This window comes from Mustela putorius, unplaced genomic scaffold (assembly GCF_011764305.1).
Source record: "Mustela putorius furo isolate JIRA1106 unplaced genomic scaffold, ASM1176430v1.1 tig00004007_pilon_pilon_pilon, whole genome shotgun sequence".
NCBI lineage: Eukaryota > Metazoa > Chordata > Mammalia > Carnivora > Mustelidae > Mustela > Mustela putorius.
The window spans coordinates 8,586,572-8,609,561 of record NW_025422145.1 but is presented as its reverse complement, the minus strand read 5'-3'; the positions used below and the strand labels follow the sequence as shown (position 1 = coordinate 8,609,561).

At 51.2% G+C, this 22,990-nt stretch overlaps 1 protein-coding gene across 3 annotated transcripts in view; it reads left to right on the top strand.

Annotated features, from left to right (window-relative positions):
- ABAT (4-aminobutyrate aminotransferase) overlaps positions 1–22,990 on the top strand; it is an 81,141-nt gene that overhangs the window by 12,076 nt on the left and 46,075 nt on the right. Inside the window, exon 1 of one of the 3 annotated variants that reach the window (XM_004750413.3) lies at positions 17,800–17,932. The exons of the other annotated variants lie outside the window; for them this stretch is intronic. The gene's annotated coding sequence lies outside the window, so the exon portion shown is untranslated. Of the gene's footprint in view, positions 1–17,799; positions 17,933–22,990 lie in introns of those variants that run through there. 3 annotated transcript variants of the gene reach the window in all.

The window sequence follows — 22,990 nt, the reverse complement described above, 5'->3', positions numbered from 1 at the left end:
GCCTCCACCAGCCATTGCATGAGACTTCCAGTCTGCTGCATATCCCATCCAGCTCCGATACCTGGACTTGCTATTGTATTTTGTCATTTGAGCCATTCTGGTGGGTGTGTAGTGGTTTTTAAAACTTCCCTACTGGGGAACCTGGGTGGCTCAGTGGGTTAAAGCCTCTGCCTTCGGTTCAAGTCATGATCCCAGGGGCCTGGGATTGAGTCCCACATCGGGCTCTCTGCTCAGCGGGGAGCCTGCTTCCCCCTCTCTCTCTGACTGCCTCTCTGCCTACTCGGGATCTCTGTCTGTCAAATAAATAAATAAAATCTTTAAAAAAAAACAAAAAAATAAAAAAAATTCCCTACTTACTCACTGAATTTGATCGTCCCTTCTATGTGTTTCTTGGTCGTTTGGATTTGCTCTTTTATGAAGCGTCCATTCAGATCTTTTGTCCATGTTTCTTTTAAATTGTCTGGGGTTTTTTTCTAACTGCTTTGTAGGAGTCTTTGTCACGCTTGATAATGATCCCTTTGGCAGTTGTGTGTTTTCCAAATAGCTCCTGTCCTGTGGTGTGATTCCCATTTTCCTGGTGACTTCTGGTGATTGGAATTTTTAATTTTTTATGGCTCACCTTATTAATCTTTTCTTTTATGGTTAATGGTTTTTGTGTCCTATTTCAGTAACCTAAGGTCATCCACAGTGCCCCCTCCTAAAAGCCTTGGCGTGTTTTTTGTTTGTTTGTTTTTGTTTTTAAGCCTTTGCGTTTTACCTTTCAGATCTGTTACCACCTGGGGTTGATGTTTATGTCCTGCATTAGGGAGGATCATGACGAATTTTTCTTTCCCTAGAGATAATCTAATTGACCCAATATCACTGCCGCTTTGCCGTAGTCTCTTCTGTTCTCAGTTCTGTTGTATTGGTGTTTGTCTTTGACCTCCTTGTCATGTCGTCTTAACCACAGTAGCACTGGAATATGATGGAACGTGCCAGATGCCTTCTAAAGAGAATGCTACTGGGGCACCTGGGTGGCTCAGTGGGTTAAGCATCTGCCCTCGGCTCAGGTCATGATCTCAGGGTCATGGGATTGAGCCCCGCATCGGGCTCTCTGCTCAGCGGGGAGCCCGCTTCCTCCTCTCTCTCTGCCTGCCTCTCTGCCTACTTGTGATCTCTCTCTGTCTTTCAAATAAATAAATAAAATCTTTAAAAAAAAATAAAGAGACTGATACTAACATTTAAACAAAAATGTACTGAGGGCCTAATGTGCTCCCAGATAGTGTAATGTTGGGGATATGGTTTTAAGTACAAGCACAACATAAAGAGTTCTGCGGTCCTGTAAGCAGCCAGACATGAACCAAATAACTATAGAAACAGATGCCATGGCAATGGGGTGGTGCCATAAGAGGGAGAGGCCTGTGGGTCTAAGAGTGTGTGAAGAGGGGACGGGTCAGGGAAGGCTTCCTGGAGGACGTGTGTCATGAGTTGTATAGGAATTAAGGAATCGGAAGCAAGGGAAGAGCATTTGGGGGTAGTGGGAGCAGCATGTGCAACAGCTCTGAGGCAGAAGCCTACATGAGAAAGACACCGGATCCAAATGGGAGAATGCAGAGGGAGGGGAAGGTCTTGTATGAGGAAATTAGAACAGTGAGTGGGGCCAGACCTCCAGATCTCCACATGAAGAGGAGTCCCGGGAGTCCTTTCTGCATACCTAGGGTTGCTTCTTTGCAGGACAAAATGTGCAGCAACCTCTGGAGTGACAGCCCTGTTCATTTAGCTTCAGCCTACAGCATCTGGCACTGAGCACTTGGCTTGTGCCAGCCATGGAAGGGACGGCTCCTCCACGCAGGTCTGCCCAGCACAGCCTTCAGCCCCAGCCTGACAACCATCTCTTGCCTGTTGGGCCCTCCTGGGATGGGCCTGGAGCCAGACGCCGTGCCGTGCCGTGGGCTGGAGCTGTTCCTCTCACTCTTCATAATCATCCCTCCACCCTGGGGAGGCGCTGGTGTCCTCACTCCAGGGATGAGAAAACAGAAGCTCAGAGAGCCTAAGTCACTTGCCTGAGACCACACAGCTGCTAAGGGACAAATATAATAGTCTCCAGCTCTCGAATTTAATTTCTAAACTTGAGTCGTACTTTTTTTTTTTTTTCTTTTCAAAATAAGGAGTAGGTCAGGCTGATGAAGAATTTCACTGTAGCTTTACAGCACTGTTCTGAGTCAGGATTCTAAAACGCCGCCAGATGCATGCCCTGAGCTGCACAGAGGGGTATCTAGGCCCAAGACCTCGATCCTGCTCTTGTGAACACTGTCATTTTAATTTGGTAGCCAGCGTGGGGTTTGGGTTCTTTCTAACGGGGGGTAATTAAGGTTTTAATCAAGACGTATGTCCGCTGGGATTTTACAGAATTGGGAAGTGGGGAGAGATCCGTATATACACCAGCCCTCAAAATCTCATTAAAACTGCTCCATCCCTGTTTGGGGACGGGAGATCCAGACGCCGCGGACAAGGCTGACGTTATTTTCATGAATCCAGGCATCTGTTGTGTTCCTCGGGAGTTTTCAAGGCAGTGATTTGTTGGCAAGAGTACGAAGCAGCGGGGAGCTCCAGGGAGGTTTCAGAGCCTGGAGATATGGTGCCATCTGGGAATAAGGATTGGTTTATCCCTCGCTGGACGCTGGGATAGGTCAGGGGGTAAAAATCAAGCCGAATGCAGACTTCTGTGCGTCCCGACCTCCGCCGGCCCGTGCTCCATGTTGGCGCATGCTCTGTGTCCTGGGGGTCTAGGCTGTGCTTGGCGGTCCGCGTGCTGGCTGCGAGCACCCTCAGGAACCCCCTCATGACCCCATGATGTGATTTCAGACCCATTGATCAAACTTGCCCCTGTTCCCCAGAAACCAAGTGCAGGAGCTGGAGTTGGAACTGCTTTGCTGGAACTGTTCTGTGGGTCCCCTTGGAGGGGATAACCTGCCACTGTTCCTTAAGAGAAGGAGATTTCCTCCGGGGGCGACGGTGCCCTGCCCCTCCTCCCACGCTCCAGGACATTTGTCAAGGTCTGGAGACACCTTGGGATGTCACAGCTGCCCCTGGGTGGGGGTGGGGGTGGAGATAGAGGAGCTGGGGATGGGGGAGTCAGGGGTTGGGGCCGGCAACATTGGCACCCAGTGAGCAGAAACCAGGGCTGTTCACTAACCATCCTGGGGGGCACAAGGCAGCCCCAATGCACACAATGCAGAAAGATCAGGCCCGCAAAACCCATAGTGCTGAGGTAGAGAGACCCTGCTTAAAAGCACGCCTTTTCCATACCCTTTCTAGAGTTTTCAGAGGCCGTTTGCTTTGGGGAGTGCATCTCTCCATGATGCCTTGTCCATGGTGACTCGTTCTCGAGGGGTTTCTGGGGGTTCTCCCCAGATCTTTGTGTTGGGAGTCAGTAGAATGCTTTAGATAACATTAGTAAAAAGCTGAACCCGTGGTGTTGGGCTCAGCATAGATTTGATTTAATTTGATTTTTAAAGATTTTTATTTATTTATTTGACAGAGATCACAAGTAGGCAGACAGGCAGGCGGGGGGGGGGGGGAGCAGGCTCGCCACTGAGCAGAGAACCCGATGTAGGGCTCCATCGCAGGACCCTGAGATCATGACCTGAGCCGAAGGCAGAGGCTTTAAACCACTGAGCCACCCAAGCGCCCCTCGGTGTAGATTTTAAAACTCACCATTCCGGCTCCTGCATTCCAGGCCGCTTCTGATGGTGCAACCCCCCCGGGTTGATGGGGGAAGTGGGAGAAAATCCCCCACAGGGGTCTGAATCCCTGAGTACCGGCCGTACCATATTCTGGGCCTCCTTCTGGGAATGAGAAATGCTCATAAACTCGGGCCATGCCGGTCAGCACGCTGTCCCAAAGGTCACTCACTGTCTGCATGTTCATCTGGAGGGAAGGAGCAAGTGTGCAGGCCTCTCCTTGCCCTTCCTGTAAGGGTTCCACCGTCTTGCACAACTGATAAACACTTTCCCCGGTACAGTTAGGGAGAGATTCACGTGGTTCAGACCTTGAAGGAGCCAAGGTGTGTCATACGAGGTAGGAGATGGAAACAGAATTTTCCCGGGACTGGTAATCTTTAACCTGGAGAAGGTTATGAAATGAGGCATGTTCCCCTTTCAGGCACAGGGGTTACCAGGAAAGTCCTGTCAAGGCTCAGCTGGGGTCTGCAGGGGCCCTCTCCGCATCCTCCCCCCCACCCCCGCCGGTGTCAATGAGCGGAGCCAGCTGCAGGGCTCAGGGATGTCCCCACACGAAGTCGAAGTCGCTGCACCGCTGCTGTCAGGGCTTGCTTTGGGGGTGGTGCCTGGGTAGCACACGGCTCTGCTTTTCACAGGGAACAAAAGGGCACATGAAACCTTTGACTAGCCTCTCTTCCGAGGGCGTTACAGGAATATTATTATTTAACCCCCAAGGTAGGCCCTGGGGGGTTCCTCTTACAAAGGAGGAAACAGGCACAGAAGGTCTCAGTAACTTGCCCAAGATTATATGAGGTTGAAATTTTCCCATTTCCACCTTCGGTGATTAAGGGTTCAAGGGCAGTCTGGTCCAGAGAGGCAGCCTCCTGTTGCTTAGGGCAGGTCCCCCATCATTTGTGGAGGAAGGTCCTCTGGCCACCCCAGATGAGGGTGCCCGCTTCTCTTTGGGGGAAGTCATTGTTGGGGTCCTCCTTCTCATACCACTCTGTCGTCTTTCTCCAGCACTCAACTGTGCATCCCAAGAGGACACAGGTTTTATATGTCCTTTCCGTGTCCCTAGCATTGTCCCAGGAGCTGGCATAAAATGAGCACGTGGCCAGTGTTTGTTGAATGCATACGTGAGTACGTTATTTGGATATTTGGATGAACTCTATCAGAGAAGTTCTTGACTGGGTTCCATATACATTCAGGTCCCAAATTTGCTTGGAGGTATTTCTTTTGTTTTCATCTTGCCCGCCTTTTGCCACTAAGCTTATTGTTTTGAGATCCTTGTAGATTCACATGTAGTTTTAAGACATAATACAGGGAGATGCCCTGTGCTCTGCACTCAGTTTCCCCCAACGGTAACATCTTGCTAATCTGTAGCCACAACCAGAAACTCGGCATGGATACGAGCCACCCATCTCATTGAGATCTCTTCAGTTTTATGTGAATTCACCTTGTACATTTCTTTTTCTTTTTTTCAAGATCTTATTCCTTTGAGAGAGAGAGAGAGTACGCACAAGCAGGGGGAGGGGCAGAGGGAGACGCAGACTCCCTGCTTCGCAGGGAGTGCAGTACAGGGCTTGATTCCAGCACCCTGGGATCATGACCTGAGCTGAAGGCAGATGCTTATCCCACTGAGCCACCCAGGCGCCCCACCTTGTATGTTTCTAAACAACAATGATTTCTATCCTCATGCAGGTGCCAGCTTAAACCAAAAGTTAACACCATCTCAGGGTGGCTCCGGGGTTGGGCCTGGGGTCTTCAGAGGTGAAGGCTGTGGATGGTGAGGTTGGGTCACCCTGCGGGTGCCTGGTTACCCAAGATCCAGCCACCTGGGCGGCCGATTCCCTGAGCTCCTCTGGAGCTCAAAGAGAAAGGGTGAGGAGACGGCACTGCGCAGGCGTGGTGTGGCCGATCCCTAAAACCCACCCCAGGGGGGAGACAAAGGTGATGCGACTGCTGGGCTGTGAGAGCATTTAAAGTGATGTCTAGTAAATCCCTACAGGTAACTCATGTGCTCCCCACACACCACCTAAATCCTTGTCCACAGGTTCGAATCCCCAGCTCAGCAGTAAAACCTCGAGCTTGTCAGTTAACCTCTCTGAGCCTCTACTGTAAAATGGGCATAACCATCGTATCTAGTGGGGTGGTCCTGGTGGGGATTAAATGAGATAATACTTAGAGACACCCGGAAGAGTGCCTGATACAGAGTAACTGCTCGGTGGAAACTGACATTAACCTGGCCATCATTTCTTTACATTGAATCGATGTGCTTTATTCACTGGGCTTTGTCCCAGGCACCCATATGCACACACCAATGCGGTTTTAGACCCGAGGACCAGGGGTGACCACTGGCTGTTGGGAAGTGACATGATTCTGAGCCTCATTTTCTTCTTTTGGAGAATGGGCATGACGATAGACCCCACCTCACAGACTTTGTTGTGAGATTTTGGTTGTTAAGGCACACAGCAGACCCTCCTGAAATGGAGCCCTGTTCTTTGCCATCTGGAACCTCCCATGAGGCATCAGACAAATCACTTGTCTTCTCTGAGCCTTGTCTTTTTCACTCCGTTAAAAGGGAGGGTTGGGCAAGATCTGATTATCCAGCTTTTAGGGTTTTAAATTTGAGATTCACCACCACCACTTTGCCAAAAGAGGAGCTCGTGTTTTGGGTGGAATGGCCCCTTGGGATTGGCCATGGCAGGTACCGTCCGAAGGCTGAGCCACCCCTGGAGTAACTTAAAATCTGGCCATGTACCACATCTAGGCAGGAGCTCCCAGGGAGAGAAGGAAAATGCAGCAGGTCACCACAACCTAACACCCGCGTTCCCATTTGGGGACACAGCCCTGCACTTCCTTGTTTACCCACATACTGTGCTTCCCCGACCACCTCCCCATCCCCGATGTATTTCACAGGGACACAGGGCCCGGGAGGCCGGGTTCTGCCCACCCGGCTCAGCTAGGGATTCCAGGCCTTGAGCCCGAGTCACTGGTACTGGGGCCACCAGCATCCGTCCTTGTGACCAGAGCTCTTTGTTCCCAGGCTCCTCGAGCTTTGCCGAGGGACGTCCTTTGGAAACAAGAGTGGCATGTTGGTGCCATGTGGTTAGGGGAAAGTTGCTGAGTGTACAAGATATCTCCCCACTTGAGCTGGCATTGTGGGAAAGAGGGAGGGACTCCTCAGAGATTCTTGCTAAAAGACCGAATGAATGGGAAGCAGATGGTTGGTTCGCACTGGCTGCGATAAGAGGCTGGCGCCTTGCTGGAGTTCTCATTTCCCGCAGGAGCCCAAGGACAGTAAAGATTGCACTTCCCCCCCTCTCTGTAGAATCACCCCGTAGCACCGTGCTTCTGACTTCCCAGAGACGCGAGGTGGCCAGACAGACATAGGTTCAGATCCTAGCTGTCACTTATTTGCTGCAAGGGAGGGGGTGAGCTTTGCCTAAACTACTCTGAGCCTCAGTTTTCCTGTCTGTGAAATGGGAATGGGTCTTGCCCACGACAGAATGTGGTTAAGTCTCAAACGAATAGCACTTATAGTGAGCACAGGCACAAGCAGCGATTGGTGATAACCAAGTAGAGTGGTTTGCCTGGGACATCAGGTATCAGCCATTCCTTGGAACACAGCAGTGGCCCCAGGAGAGTGGGCAATCACACAAGCACAGAGTCTCAGAACCTGGTGCTGGAAAGGGCCTTTGAGCTGATCCAGTCTAACCAAGCCCCTTCCTGGATGCTTGAAGCCTCTCTCCTGCCTCCTAGAGGGGGTGTCCAGACTCTGGAGTGGAACCCATTCCCATGCAAGAAGCTGTCTTAGTTATTAACCTGAAATCTGCCCATTCTGGCTATTTCCCTTTTGTGTTGTACCTTATCCAGAACAGTAGCCATAGTATAGGTAGCACTGGACTCAAACCTGCGTCTCAGGGCCCAGCCCACACCCATAACCCCCAGAGCCCACTCCCTCTGTCATTCAGGGCCCTAGTGCTCATCCCACTCTGCCCTGGACTCAGCACAGCTCTGGACACACAGAGGGCCAGTGTGACCTTGCAGGGGGAGTCCCAGGGAAAAGGTCGCCCTCTGCCTGTGAGCTCTTCATAATTTGCCTATTGTCAATCTGTGTTCCTGGAGTCCAGGCCGCCCTTCTTGTCTCCAGATGCAGACCAGCTGATGGGACCATTGCAGGAGAGATGGGGGAGTGTTCCCAGCAGCCAGGTGCCCTGGGAGGCAGATGGAAGGGCACCCGAGTCGGACAGGCCTGTATGAGTGGACCCAAGACCGCCTACTTCCCCGGAGGCCAGCTGCCTACATTGAATGACCATTTGTTGATTTTAAGTTCCCTGGTACGGAGTCGTCCTGCTGCTCCCATCTGCAGACATGTCCACGTCCTGACATTCAACACATAATTTATATTTTGCGCTCACTCGGAAATAGAGGTGAGCCAGGGAGGTGGGGGGCTTGCATTCTAGTGCAAGAAGACAGCCGCATCCATGGAGAGACGGGAAAACAGTGACAGGCTTTAATGAAGATCACGTTTGGTGACATGCGGTCGTGGGATTCAAGGAAGGCTCTCTGAGGGAGGGGAGAGCTGAAGAAGGTGCTGGCCGTTCAGAGGTGGGGGACACACAGGTGTGGGGGGCAGTTTTAGGGGCACAGCAGGTGCGTGGGGGCAGTTTTGGGAGATTTGGAGCTTAGTCCTTCCAGCTCCCCCTGGAAAGTGGATGACACGAGGGCCACAGTGGAAGCAGGGAGACCATTTAGAAGGCTGCTTGTGGCAGAGGTAGCTCGGATTCAGGTGGAGACAGAAAGAGAGGATGTCCTGGAATTGTCTGGAGGGACATCAGGTCGCGGAAGCGTGGAGTCAGTGCCTGGGTTCAGACCGGGGCACGAGTGGTACATGTATGATCTTGGGGGCTCTCCTCCCCTCATGTGTACATGGGAAAGTGGGGGACACCACAGTTTGTAGATTGGAGGTGATGAGAATGGGGCCTCTCTCGGGTGACTGGTAGAAACATTCATGGAGGTAATGCACACGTTTTCCAGTGTTGAGACAAGGAAGTACCACAGACAAGAGGGCTTTAAATAGCAGAAGTCAACTCTCTCCTGGTGCTGGAGGCCAGAATTCCAAAGTCAAGGTGTCAGCAGGTCTGTGCTTCCTCCAAAGGCACTAGGCCCCCCAGCTTCCTGTGCCCGAGTGCTCCTGCTGCCAGAGGAAGGATGGCCCAGCTGAGCTCACAGCTCTCTTCCGGCAGTAGCTTTCCCCGCCTTGGCCCATGACCCCTAAAGCCTGGCCCCAATGGCGCTTGCTGAGAAAGGGGAGCTGGGGGGGGATCAGGCAGGCCAGAGACATGGACCAAGTGGGGCGTGTCCCTGGCTGTATCGTCTCTCCTTAGAACCAGCAGATCAACCCGGTCTGCCCCTTGTTATAAGGAAGCTGACTTTCAGTGGCCTGCCAGAGCTAATGGCAGCGACCAGGAGAGCCAGCATTTGATGCAGAGCTTGTGTATCTTCCTTCCTGTGGCAGGTGCCCCTCACCCCCCACCCCCCAAGGGCTCTCCCTCTACCAGATGGCTCCCACGCTGTGAGCCTCTAAATCTTAGTGGCTCAGACAACAATTGAGCATTATCTCCCCACTCCTGTGGGTTGGCCAATTTCAGTCGAGTGCTCCTGGCGTAGGGTCTTTTGCTGGGCCAGATGCAGGGGCTGGGATCATCCAAAGGCTCGACTGGGCCGGATGTCCAAGATGGCTTCTTCACCCTGGGCCTGGCACTGCAGTGCTCTGGACCTCTCTTTCCAGGTGGGTCTCTGCCTCCAGGACCTCTCGCGGTGATCTGGGCTTCTTGTGGCTCAGACGTCTTCCAGGTAGTCCCTCTTCCATAGAGACAGGCAGAGGCCGGGCCTAGACTGGAAACACGTCCCTTCTGCCCCATTGTTTTGCGTTTTATAGCTCTATCATGATATAACCCACATACAGTGCAATTCACCCCTTAAAAGCCAGGTCAAACTCAGTGGATTCAGTGGCATGAATTACACACACAGGGATGTGCAACCCTCACTGCTATCTGGTTCCAAAACCTTTTGCGCTCCCCAAATAGAAATTCCGCAACCAGTAAGCAATAGCTCCAACAACCAGTAACCTTAAATCTGCTTTCCACCCCTGTGAATTTGCCTGCTGCCGATGTGTCATGGAAGTAGATCAGACCCCATCCTTCTGTGCCTGGCTTCTGGGTGGGAGGCCATGGGGGGGTGCCCTGGGGGTTTGGGCACATGTGGCAGCGGTGGAGGTGGGAATAGCGGGCAGATTCTGGATCTGTTTCCAAGGCGAAGCCCTTGGGATTACTGATGAGTTAGACAGCATGCCAGAGAGGGGGCACGTGGAAGGGTTGGGTGGCCTGGAGCCTCATCTGGGCACCTGAACCAGGCACAAGTAATCACACAGCTCTGCTGTCATTTCAACGGGAACCTACTATCTGTATTAAGTGATACCGCTTCCCAGATAGAATAGTGATGTAAAATTACTTAAATTTATTTGTTAAAATGCAAGATCACTTCAAGGGAAAGGGTTTTTATAAATACTGGCCAATACAGCAAAACGCGGCAGACCGCAGGTGCCAAGTCTGGAGAAGCACGCCCCTCCAGCACCATCAACATGTTGGCAGAAAAACCAGACGCCCTCTGCTGTGGAAAGCGGCAGGGTGCGCATGCCCTCTTGAAAAGCCAGACTCCTCGTGGAATGGACCAGTGCAGACCGCCAGGTTGTTATTGGGAAGATGGGTCAGATCTGCGGCTTCAACGCCGCCAGTCCCCGGATAGAAGGTCGGTGTACTGTCTGCAAAGGGCCAGATGGTAAATGCCCTCGGCCCGGGGCCCTGCGATCACAGCTCCTCTGCTCTGCCAGCCTAGCCCTTCCAGGCAGCTGCAGCAGCCGCAAATGATCGCATGTTCCAGAAATGTTTATTTGTAAAGTCAGGCAGCTGGCCCACATTTGTAGACCCCTAGCCTACAGTCTGAATCCCAGGGTAGCAAAGCAGCAGAACGTCCTCTTCCAGGACCTTCTGTGATCCCCAGACCCCCAGACTCCGAGCTGAAGCTCAGGCTTCCACCTCCCACTACCTCCCCCACAGCCATCTTGGGGTGAGCCAAGAAGTCCCGTTTTGTATCCACCGAACTCCTGCTGACGCTGACCCACTTTCAAACCTTGTAAGCATTTCCACCTGGGGATTGGAATCCGGTTTGACCTGGTTCGATGCCAGAAAACAAATGTACTTTTTATAGCCCATTTGGAAGCTCATCTCCTCTTTTCACACCTTCAGAAACCACACCGAACATGGATCAATTTTCAAGTGCCTCTGGGCTCTGTGTTAATGCCATGTCAGATTATCCGGTAGTTGTTTTCCTGTAATTAAATGTCTAGATGCACTTGCCTGCCATTCACTGAGGCCACGCTTACCCTTCTTGCGCCTTCTTTCTGTAAATCATTTGAGAAAGCCAGAGAGGTGTCTTTCCTTCTCACATTGGAATAAACTAGCAATACACGTCATTACGATGACTCAGAAAATACAAAAAAGGAGACTGCCACCCCATAGATGATAGATAAAAGTGTTGTTCAACAGAAGATGTGTTTCTTTCTTTCAAGCTTTGCTTTCCCTTGTTCTGGTTTATGGTTTTGTTTTTGTGCCTCAACAAAATTCTAGCCAGACTGCATCTAAAACTTCCCCGTTCTTTCTTTCTTATTGCATTGCTTTGAAAATCATTTCCCTGCCTTTCTACGTAGTTTTCGGTAAATGATTAAGCTACTGTATCACAGCTAATTTGAGGGGTCCCCTACTGCTGGTTGTTTACATGTTTTTTCAGCTGTCCATTCTTGTAAACTACCCTGCCGTGACCCATCTCTGAGCTTGGGACTGCGTCCCTGTGTAAGATTACTTGCATTAGCTAAATTTCTGAAGGTGGAATTATTTGGGTTTAAAATAGCATCTCTTGATCCCTAGTGGTTACATTGTTTTCCAAAAAGGCTGTGCCCAGATACTCTCTAGTAGGGTCTGTTTGGAGAGCCAGGGGAGATGTTCTGACATTCAGACCTGAGATCAGAAAGGCATTAGCTTAACTCCTTGTTGGTCAGTTGATTTTTCCTTCTGGGTATCACTTCAAAGAGAGGAAACTGACTCCACACCTAACACACTCTCTCAATTTCACAAAGTGGTTAAAGAGAGGAGGAAGGCTTCACAGTTTCTGTGGCCAGTGATGCCATTTCTGCACACTAGCCATTTGCCTACGTTTCTCAGTAGAGCTTCTAGACCCTTTGGGTTAGGACTTTGCACACAGTAGGATATCGAGATATATATATATTTTTTTAAAGATGCACGTGTCATTCAGGCAAGTTTCCTTTCTTCCAAGCCCTCGGGTCTTTTATCTGTAAGATGGGAATAGTAAGAATCCATTCAGCAGACACTGAATGTGCCTGTCATGTGTGCCAGGCACTGGGCTAACTGCTGGGAACACCCTGCATCTCTGGGGTATAGGGAATGGCATAGAAGGTGCACATTCAGGAGATACACAAATGAATATACATGTGCAAACAGTGGTAAGTGGCAAGAAACAATACCACTCTAAGAAGTTACACTTCTAAGTGCAAGAAGTTACATTGGATGCTTTTATTTCCATGCAGTTAAGAAAAAAGCTTCCCTGAGGAGGTAACATAGGAGGTTTGAAATCTGAGGCATGCCTGGAAGTTGACCGAGCAAAAGTGAGGGAAGCCATCCAGGCAGCAAGAATAGCCCATGCAGGGGCACCTGGGTGGCTCAGTGGGTTAAAGCCTCTGCCTTCACCTCAGGTCATGATCCCGGGTCCTCGGATCAAGCCCCGCATCGGGTTCTCTGCTCAGCTCTGCCTACTGTGATCTGTCTGTCAAATTAATTTTTTTTTAAAGATTTTATTTATTTATTTGTTAGAGAGAGAGAGAGTGGGAGAACACAAGCAGGCAGAGAGGCAGGCAGAGGCAGAGAGAGAAGCAGGCTCCCCACTGAGCAAGGAGCCCGATGCGGGACTCGATCCCAGGACCCCGGGATCATGACCTGGGCTGAAGGCAGTGGCCCAACCAACTGAGCCATCCAGGCGTCCCTATCTGTCAAATTAATTAAAAAAAAAAAAAAAAGAATAGTCCATGCAAAGGCCCTGAGGCCACAGAGCTCTGTGCTTTCCAGGAATCAGAGGCAGGGATTGCTTGGGCAGCATCTCAGAGGCCTCGTGAAAGCCTGGGAAGCAACGCTGAAACAAGAAGTGACAGGCTGAAGGACAAGCAGGAAGGTGCCCGTACTTGCGGTAGCTGACCGTGGTGGTCTGAAGGAGGCAGTGGAAATGAGAGAGAAAAACAGATGAATCCGAGTCATATTTCAGACACAGATCAGAGCTCCCTTTCTTGCTGTTTTCTCTGGTTTCATCCTCCAGCTGATGACCAGGTAATCTTGTTTGTGTTCAAGGAGCCAGCACTGGAGTGTGGTTGGCTTCTATGCCAGTTTGCAAGAGGCAAGGGTGAATCCTGCCTTTCTGAAGCAGCAGCCACACTAAGGAACCAAAGAGCTGGCTACACTCAGCCCGGAATCAGGGATTTTGGCAGCTTCAGAGCACGGATTTCTCGGGCTCTGGCCGGGACCATCCCAGAGCCAGCTGCAGTGGCAACACCACCATCCCCATCCCCAGTGAGACACAGCCAGTTCTCATATGTCACAGGGCAGAATTGGCCCTACCGGGAGGGGCAAATGAACACTGGCCCGCCATCCCACATGCGATCCCACGAAGGAATGAAGCCACCGCTTTGTCCGACAGGGGGCTGGCTGCTCTGAGGGGGCAGAGGCTGGACTTGACTTGTCTCTCTGATTTCACATCGCATCGAGGCAAGAGGAGACACACCAGCAGGGGCATTCGTTGTCTGGTTTATTATCAATTCTTAACATCCGATGAGTGTACAAAGTTCAGGGCAAGTTGCAGACTTTTTAGCTAATGCTTAAGTGATGTTAAGTATTGATTAATCAGATTGTTTGAAATAAGTGCCGCAAGTCAAATCGTCCTCTCAGAAGTTTAATTTTTACAGACCCGTGTGATTGGCGTGTTGTGATGGGATATTTGGCATCCGTTGGTGGCTATGTGAGGGGCCAGGATGAACTTCGGTACAAACTCCAGCTCCTTGGGTAGGTAATTAGCGTTGTGATCTTGGACACGTTCCCTAAACTACCCGAGCTACATGTTTCTCCTCTGTCGTAAGAGCACCTGCTTCCCTGAGTCATGAGAACGAGTGGACTCATGTATAGGAAATAATTAGCCAAGTTGCAGTAGGACCAAAGATATCCAGACCTCACTGATTACTTTTCATATTGAGTATTGGCTGCAATGATGACCTGGGGATATATCAAGTTGAATAGAACGTATAACTGACGTTCATGTCATCTGTTCCCCTTTTTTGGTAATATGGCCTCTAGAAAATACTAAATTCCTTCTGTGACTCATATTCATGTTTCTTGTCGACAGCACCAATCTAAAGGCATGATTTAAGAATCAGGAATGGTTAAGAAATGGGAGAAGCATGGACTTTACAACCTGAAGTATTTAGGGGCCTGGAGTGCCTGGGTGGCTCAGTCAGTTAAGTGTTTGACTTTTACTCAGGTCATGATCTCAGGGTCCTGGGATCAAGCCCCACGTAGGGCTTCCTGCTCCCTGGGGAATCTGCTTATTCCTCTTCCTCTGCCTACCTACTCCCTGGCTCATGCACACGTGCTCTCTCTCTCAAATGAATAAAATTGTATTTTTAAAAAAAAGGAAGAAAGATTTAGGGGCTTATCTGGTTAGCACCAGAGCTCTCTCTGCTCCTAGGGAGCCCCTTAACCTCTGTGCACTTTGGCTTTCTCATCTGCAAAGTGGGAGCGAAAATTCCTACTACCAAAGAGCTTTGAAGCTTACGTGAAACCGTGTATGTGAAGGGCTGAGCTGTGTCCTCAGCACAGGACAGGTGCCCAGACAGAAACATGTGCTGGGCTTAGCATTCCGAGGTGGCTGAATGGGTCCTGAAGACGAATTTATAACTACCTCTCAGTGGTTCAGCAAGCTGACCTTGGCACGCTGTCTTCACCCCTGTTGCCACATTTGACCTTCAGAATGACCCCAGGAGGTGTAGTCAGCGCATCATAGAGCTGGAGAGACAGAGGCACAAGAGCCCGTTAGGGTCTGAGCAGGAACCAGAAACCAGGTGTTCGCCTGTGAACCTCGTGCTTTCCAAAAGAGGCAGGTTTCAGTCTCACGTCCCCTCTAGTCAGATGATGTCCCCAGGTGTTCCCTGGACCAGAGAGAAGGCCAACACCGAATACAGCCCAGCAGCCTGTAGGGCCACCTTGCCTGGTAAAGCAGAGAAGTGCTGTGTGCTACTGAGGCAGACAGGAAGGGCAGGAAAGGCAGCCCCGCGCCCCTTGGTCTCCAGCCTGGTGGAGAGCAATGCTGTCATTTGTGAGAGGCAGTTCATGAAGCCATGCTCCCTGGACACACTGGCACCCACTTATGTCTCAAGCCAACCTGGTGCCCAAATGTAGAAGCTTCCGGGGACACAGGAGACCTCGCCCCATACATGCCTTATTGCAACGTGCTTTAACTTCATGGGTTGAATACTTTCTCTCGTCTGTGCATAAAGTGCTACCTCATTCTTTTTATCAGCTGAATAGTATTCTATATTACAGGTGTGCTGGAATTTATTTAGCCAGTTGCCGGTGGTGGACCTTTGGGTTGCTTTCCATTTCTATCAGTGAGGCAAATTCTTTCAAGTAGAATGATGCTGAGAGAAAAAGCAGTTAGTGCATTTAAAAATGTACAGATTTTGATGAAAAGGCTCTCCAAGGTATGTGTGTAGATGTGTAGCCCCACCGGCCATGTATGAGGTGCTCGTTCCCCCCATACTGTCAATGTGGCCAGATAGTTTGCAATGGGAGGTCAGCATGGACAGAGCAGAGGGAGGGTGAGGTGGCCCCTGGGAGCCTGGGCAGTTGTCCAGTTAGGAAACTGGGTACCTGAACCAGGACAAGAGCGAGAGAGGAGAGGGTGGAGGCTAGAGCCGGAGTGTGGTGCTGAGGGAAGGTAACAGGATAGAGGAGCCAACCATGGGTCTTGAGTTTCCGACTTGGACAGATTGCATCTGTTTACTGAGATGCTGCACATAGGGAAGGGAACACGTGTGTGAGGAGAAAAACAATGATTTCAGTTGAGATCCTACTGAGCTCACTATGTAGGACATCCTGTTGGCGGTATCTACTGGCCCAGGCAGGAAGATGTGGGGATGGTGGATATCTGGTGGAAATGGCGAGTGTGCATGAGCTGTCCCTGAGATGCATGGGCGGATGGGTGGTGGGTGGGTGGGTGAGTGAGTGGGTGGGTGGGGCGGATGGATGGATGGACAGACGGACACACAGGTGGATGGGCGAATGGAGGAGAAGAGGAACGGGTGGGTGGGCAGACGAACGGAAGGATGAGTGGAGAGATGAATGGATGGATACATGGGCAGATGGATGACAGACAGAAATCCAGACTTCCTTCTGTGTAGATTGAACCCTATGAAATTGCTGTCTTTGTTGTTCAAAAATGACAAGATACTTCATTTTACGCAGGCTAAAGTATTTGCAGGGGGCGGGGGGGAGGCACATCACGATGTCTGCAATTGACTTGGAAATGCACCAGAAACAGAGAGGATTCGCGGGTGGCTAGCGGGGTGGACGGGTGGTAAAGCCTAGAACAGTGGGACGGTGAGGAGCCGGGGGTGGAGGCAGAATGCAGGTAATCGCAGTCAAATTCAGTGCCTCTGCACGTTGGAAACTAACACAGCAAATCCATGGAAAAATGTTGGCGATTTCACGTGGTTTCATTTAATATATATTCCTCATTTGGCCAAGAGAGCCTTCTGGGTTCCCATCTGTGGCACCAACAGATCTGCCTCACAGGGTCTCTTTGGCCTTCTCCTTCCCAGAGTTGGGGGCTGGGGGTCGGCGCGCCTCCCTCCCGGAGTTAACGTTGAATTGCCCTAATGAGCTGATTACTGCGCCAAGTTCGTTGGTATCTGGCTTGTAATAATTATAGATTTCCTCTGCGATTTGATCCCATTGGTTGCCACAGCAACGGCGTAATAGCTCCGCTGAAGTACTGTCACTGTGATTTAGAACCAACATGTCTCTTGCAGCCTCCCATCAGGGTGCCCCCACCCCCTTGCTGTCGTCATGGCAACTGATGAGCAGCATATGACCGAAAGCCCTGTGTCCCCCTCCTCCCTCCTTCTCCCCTCCCCATCTCTCAATCAGCCGTCCCCACTTCCTCTCCTGGGCCCCCGCTGGACAGGCATGGACCCCAGCTTGGGCTATGCTGCGGGGGGGACTAGAATAATCCAGGCCCCAAACCGCCCCCCCCCACACACACACCCAGAGAGGTCACGTGGATTGTCAGAGCCGGAGCCTCCCCTCTGGCCCCCGGGGTCTTAGAGATGACTTGGCGCCCCTCAGAGCCCCTTCTTGTCTGGGGCCATGCCATAGGCGGGGTCTGCTGGGCGGCCCTCACATTTAGAAATCCGAAGCCTTGGATCACTGCTTTGTACTCCAGGGGTCCCGAGCCTGTGAGAGAAAAATCGAGGAAGAGGGCCTTGGAAGGAGAAGGGGGGTGGGTTGCAGAGAGCCTATTTCAGAAGGTCCCGGGTCCGGTGGCACATCCTTCCGGACTCAGCTGAGCTGGGCTCAAAACATCTTTTTAAACAGCCCATGTTCTATTTTTCTCTGTGTGTTTATCTCCCCCCCCCCCCCCCCCGCCCCGCCGCCAGTCTCTGTCTGTCTTTGTTTCTCTGTGGATCTTTTCCTCTCTGCTTCTGCCGGAGCCTCTTTGTGAAGCCACTTCTCAGCCTCTCACTCTCTTCCGTCCCTCTTCCTTCACCCCCTCTCCGTGCCCCTGCCCCTAGCACTTGCTGGGAACCGGCTGAGAGCATCCTTGGCCCAAACCTGCTTTGCTTCTGAGGCCCTTTTCCTTCCTCCCGTACCTGAGCCCATGGTTCGGGGACCGCCTGGAAGTCCGGACCATCCTCCCGAGGGGGAGCTGGTACCCGGAGGCACCTCTTAGGATGAACCCAGCCTTTCTCGTCCCTGGGACTCTGCAGAATGGCATAGAGGAGGCGTTTTAAGCAGGCGGGAGCTGGCCTTGCTTCAGGACCCTGACGACCAGCCACTGTGAGTGCAGACGTGTATGTGTGTGTGCTTGTGCGTGCGCACGCGTGATATGTATTTGCATATATCTACTGGTGTATGGAGGTGTGTCTCAACATGTGTCAGTGGCTGTTATCTGGGGTGCTGGGTCTGCAAGTGCGTGTGCCCATGTGTGTACCCGTGCGCGTGTGTACAGATGTGCCTGCGTATGGCTTTTGGTCTGAAGGACACACAACTGTACCGGACAGATTTGTCAAGGACTCTCAGTGGAGCGAGCACAGTGGGATGAACCCTGTAAAGTGGGAACAGAGAGGAAGGGAGAAGAAAAAAAAATTTTTAAATCAAGTGGGAACGCAATAAGCAAAAATGCTATTAAAATGACAGATAAGGGATTCGCTTTGGCCCGTGGGCTTGCAGAAGCTTTTCTGCACACATCTCCCCAGGAAACGAAGTGAGGGTCACCTTGAAAAGGTATTTTTGCTCAAGCGCTAAAATGAATCCTTCCTTTCCAACAGCACACACGTACTTAGGGCCTGTCTCTCTGGAACTCGGGAATGGAAGGCTCTGGTCGGGGGCTGGGGGTCGCCATGAGGGGCACTTTGCTTCGTCTTCCAGGAGACCAGGGTTTGCAGTGAGAATTCGTGCCTGATGGCCAGGAGGGCCCATGGCAAGAGCAGGCAGGAGGGACCTTTGGATGGCGACTGCCCTCACATCTCACACGCCTGTGGTCCATTAGAAGTTCATTTTGAGTTTTGTTCTTTGTTTTTTTCACGGCAGCAGCCTGCGCCCCGAGAGGCAGTGAGAAGGAAGCAGGTTTAGAAAGCAACATTTGCAGGGCGAGATGGGGGAGATGTGGGAATCAGGGTGACTTGGTGTTTTGTTGTTAGTGTGTGAGATCCGGTGGCCAGCCACCCCTGGAAGGGACCCTGGGGAGACTTGGCGGCTGGCCGCTCTGGGTGAATGCCATGCCCCGGGCACCCTGGGGAAGGGGGCGGGGCCTCAGGAAGGCTGAAGGCACAGCGGGGACAGATCCCAGTCCCCTGACACGGTTCCCTTGCCTTCAGAGGACTGCTGCCCCTCAAATGTCCTCCAGGATAGCACTCTTGTCCCCTACACCATTCCCTCCGTCTGCAGTGGCCTCACCTCCTTGGTCTGACACCTCCCAAAGCCCTCATCGCCTTTAAACCTCTGTCCCTACCTCCAGGGAATCGTCACCTTCCACCCGAGTAGAGCTATACACCCTCCCCCATCTCCCCCCAATACCTTGTACCCCTGGCATTACCGTACCCTGTAGACCTTTTGCCATGTGCCCATGATCTACAGTCCGTTTTACAAGGACCTGAAGAAAAATATTAAGACGAAATATACTCAGAGCCACTGACCTGGAGTCTCACAGTGCCCGTGTCATAAAAACCAAATGGGTGAGACGAGATTCCAGGTTAAGAGAGACCAAGGCGCCAAGTGAGCCGACCACGCGCGTTCCTGCTGTGCTGCCGGAAACGCAAAGAACAGCTATGAAAGACATTTCACAGACAAGTGGTTGAACTTGAACATGGGCTTTCAGGCAATAGCACTGTGTCCGTGAGAAATTACCTGAGCGTGATGTCATTGTGTCTCACTCAGATCATTTGTGCTCGGGGTGTACGGAATGCTCGAGTCCTGTTGTTTGGTTTGTTTTGCTGACCGAGAGGAGTAGTAACTGCTTAGAGGATTGTTAGGAAGATTGAAGCTGCTGTATCTTACGTAAACAGCTAGCGCAGGGCTTGGCCCAGAGTAGGCGATCGGTTGTTGGTCGTTGCTGTTGCTGGTTTCGCTTGCTAGTGCTGTCCGGACACCCGGGTTGGGTGCGGATTCGTGGAAGGGGTCTTTCTCTTCTGCACCCAGGACCGGCCCCCTGGGCTTATGACCCGCGCTCACCATGGCCCTTCCCCATGCTTGGTTTAATGCTATACTGTCACCATCTTGAAATTCTTAATCATTTCTCTACCTGGAACTTCAAATATTCGTTTTTGCACCAGGTCCCGTAAATTGCCTCTCCAGTCCTGTCTGCACAGCCACCAGGAGCAGCTCTTGGACTAAACTCCTGTCACCGCAGCGCAGCTCAGACTGGCCCAGCCAGGCACGTCCATGGCTTCAGGCCCACCCATGCCCCGACACCATGTGTCAGCCTGCCACATCCAGCACGGTGGCCACTCCCCGAGTGTGACAGTCAGGCACCCAAGATGAGGCCCATCCAGACAGAAATGTGCGTGGGTTCAGAATTTATACTGGGTTTTGAAGACGTCACACACACAAAAAAAGGGGGGGTTGTAAAATACCTAATAATAATCATATCGATTACATGTTGAGATGTTTTTATTTTTAGGCATGTAGGGTTAAATAAGATTGTTAGATCTCACCAGTTTTGACCTTTTTTTTTTTTTAAAGATTCTATGTTTAAGTAATCTCTGTATCCAACATGGGACTCGAACCCACAACCCTGAGATTAAGAGTTGCATTCTCCACCAACTGAACCAGCCAGGTGCCCCTGATTTTACTTTTTTAGCGAGGCCACTAGAAAGTAGAAAATGACTCACGTGGGTTGCATTTGAGGCTTGCGATATATTTCTGTTGGACAGCACTGCCTTCTACTCTTTCATGACTGTAAACCAAACCAGCCACCAGATGACAGACCAGTGGTTCAATTTCCAGGTTTGTTTTTTTTTTTAAACCAGACTCCAGCCCTGATGCTCTAGCTTCGATCCATGTCTCCCCCAAAAATCCATCAGGCACATCTCTCTGGTGGGGTCATTGCTGCTGCCAGTCTTTTTCCCTCTTCCCTTCCGTCTTAAAATGACCCAAGACACTGATTTTTATACCCAACGAGTTTGTTGCATGGCCTGAATATATTTGCAGGGCAGCACAGCAGGCAGGAAGAACACTGAATTTGGAAGAACTAACTCAGGGATTAAAATCCCAGACTATTGACCCTTCTTTGTCGAGAGAACCTGGGCCCTTTGCTTAACTTCTCCGTGCAGGAGGCAGAGTGGTGCCAGCCACAGAGTCTTGCAGACCTGGGTTTGAAGCCTGGTCCCGTGGCTTCCGAGCTGTGTAACACAGGGCAGGCCCCTGACCTTAAACACACAGATTCACTGAGCCTCCGGCATCCACACCAGTAAAAAAAAAAAAAAAAAAGCAGCCTTTCTGCATTTTCTCTGTTTTGTGTTTCTTTCCCCACCTTGATGTAGCCCCTCAGAGTGGTCAGGAAAGGATATAGACAAGGAGTGTTTATAAATTCTCTCATGGCTCTTTGGTGCTGTGAGCTGGGTGTTCACACGCTTGAAAAGCTATCCCGAGAGCCAGCTCTGTGTGTGTGTGTGCGGGGGGGGTCTCGGTCCTGAGCAGGTGGATGGATCCCCAGTCATCTTGCCCCCTCCTCACCCCCCCTTGCCATAGTGACCAAGAACACAGGCTGTCTCCCTGGGACCCCGCGGTCAGAGCACTGAGCTCTGTGGAGTGCCGTGCATTTGTAGAGCCTTTCCTGGGTGACACGGGCCTGCTGAGCCGAATCATTCCCCTGGTATCAAGTGACACTGTTGGTCCTCATCACAGCGTGAAGGTATTTATTGTCTGTTCCTTCCACTGGAACAGAAGGCAGAGACTGCTGCCTGATCCTTGTTCCCACCCGAAGCCGGTCCTTCGGGTTTAGTATTGTGTTTCCAGGCTGTGGGCGCTCAGGAAATGCCTGACAGTGAACCCAAGAGTGAATGAATGAGTGAATTTCCCTGAGTAAAGGGAGAGACGGAGATGATCACATTATAGGTGAACTGGAAAAGAATGTGCGTAACATACACATGGTAGACACCAGCAGTTGTTCGAACAAGACGGTGGGTACAGCCAGGTTCACCCTGAGTATGTGAACATTTTCATTCAAAGATGAAGTTAGGGGCGCCTGGGTGGCTCAGTGGGTTAAAGCCTCTGCCTTCGGCTCAGGTCGTGATCCCAGGGTTCTGGGATCGAGCCGCGCATCTGGCTCTCCGCTCAGCAGAGAGCCTGCCTCTCTGCCTACTTGTGATCTCTGTCAAATAAATAAATAAGATTTTTTTTTTAAATGATGTTAGGTTGCTGGAGAAGTACGGATGAATGACATCTCACCCTGAAATGGTGAATCAGGAAGGCTTCCTGGTAGAGGTGACCAGAGTGGCACTATAAGAGAGCACCCAGGAATTAAGGGGATATAAACAGGAGGCAGGGGCAGGAAAGACATTGCAGCAGACATTAGCATGTGGGTGATGGATGACCTGGCGACAGGAAGTAGCAGAGTGTGAGGGAGTCACCGTCAACCGGACAGGGAGGGGTGACCGTGTACCCGGCCAAGCAACTAGGCTTAATTCTGGGGCCACTGGGATCCAGGGAATATTAAAATAGGAGACAGACTGGGTAGCTGCGTTACGTAGCTGTTCCGCTTCAACCCGATCCCCCAATCCTTCTCTTTTCTCCTGGAGGATGACTAGGGTTCCTATACATCTCAAGGAGTATCATTTTAGAGATTCACTTTTTTACTTAGCAAGTTTGTTTTCCCCTAAAGGTATCAGAAAGTCATAAAATGGGCACCTGGGTGTCTCAGTCAGTTGAGCATCCGACTCTTGATTTGATCTCAGGTCATGATCTCAAGGTCATGGGGTCAAGCCCCTTGTCGGACTCAATGCTCAGTGGGGAGTCTGCTTGGGATTCTCCCTCTCCCTCAGCCCCTCCACCAGCTCACGTGCTCTCTCTCTCTCCCTCTCTCTCTCAAATAAATAAATAAAGTCATAAAACAGAGGCAGTTCTCTTAAAGGAATGGGAGGTGGAGAGGCCTCCTGATGGAAGTCAGAGCACGGGGGATGCTGGGACACCTGGGTCCTTTCCCTGCGACGGATTGTGCCAGCCCAGGATACGTTCCCATCACAGTTTCATCCGCCCCGGATGTTTGGCTCCGTGCAGACAAAACAGAGAGAAAGCAGTTGTTTTTGTTTGCTTGTTTTTGGACAAAAGTGACACATTTCTGGCCTCGAAAGCCGATAAGCCTTCTTCCCAGGCTTAAATCCGAGCTCTCTCTTTGGT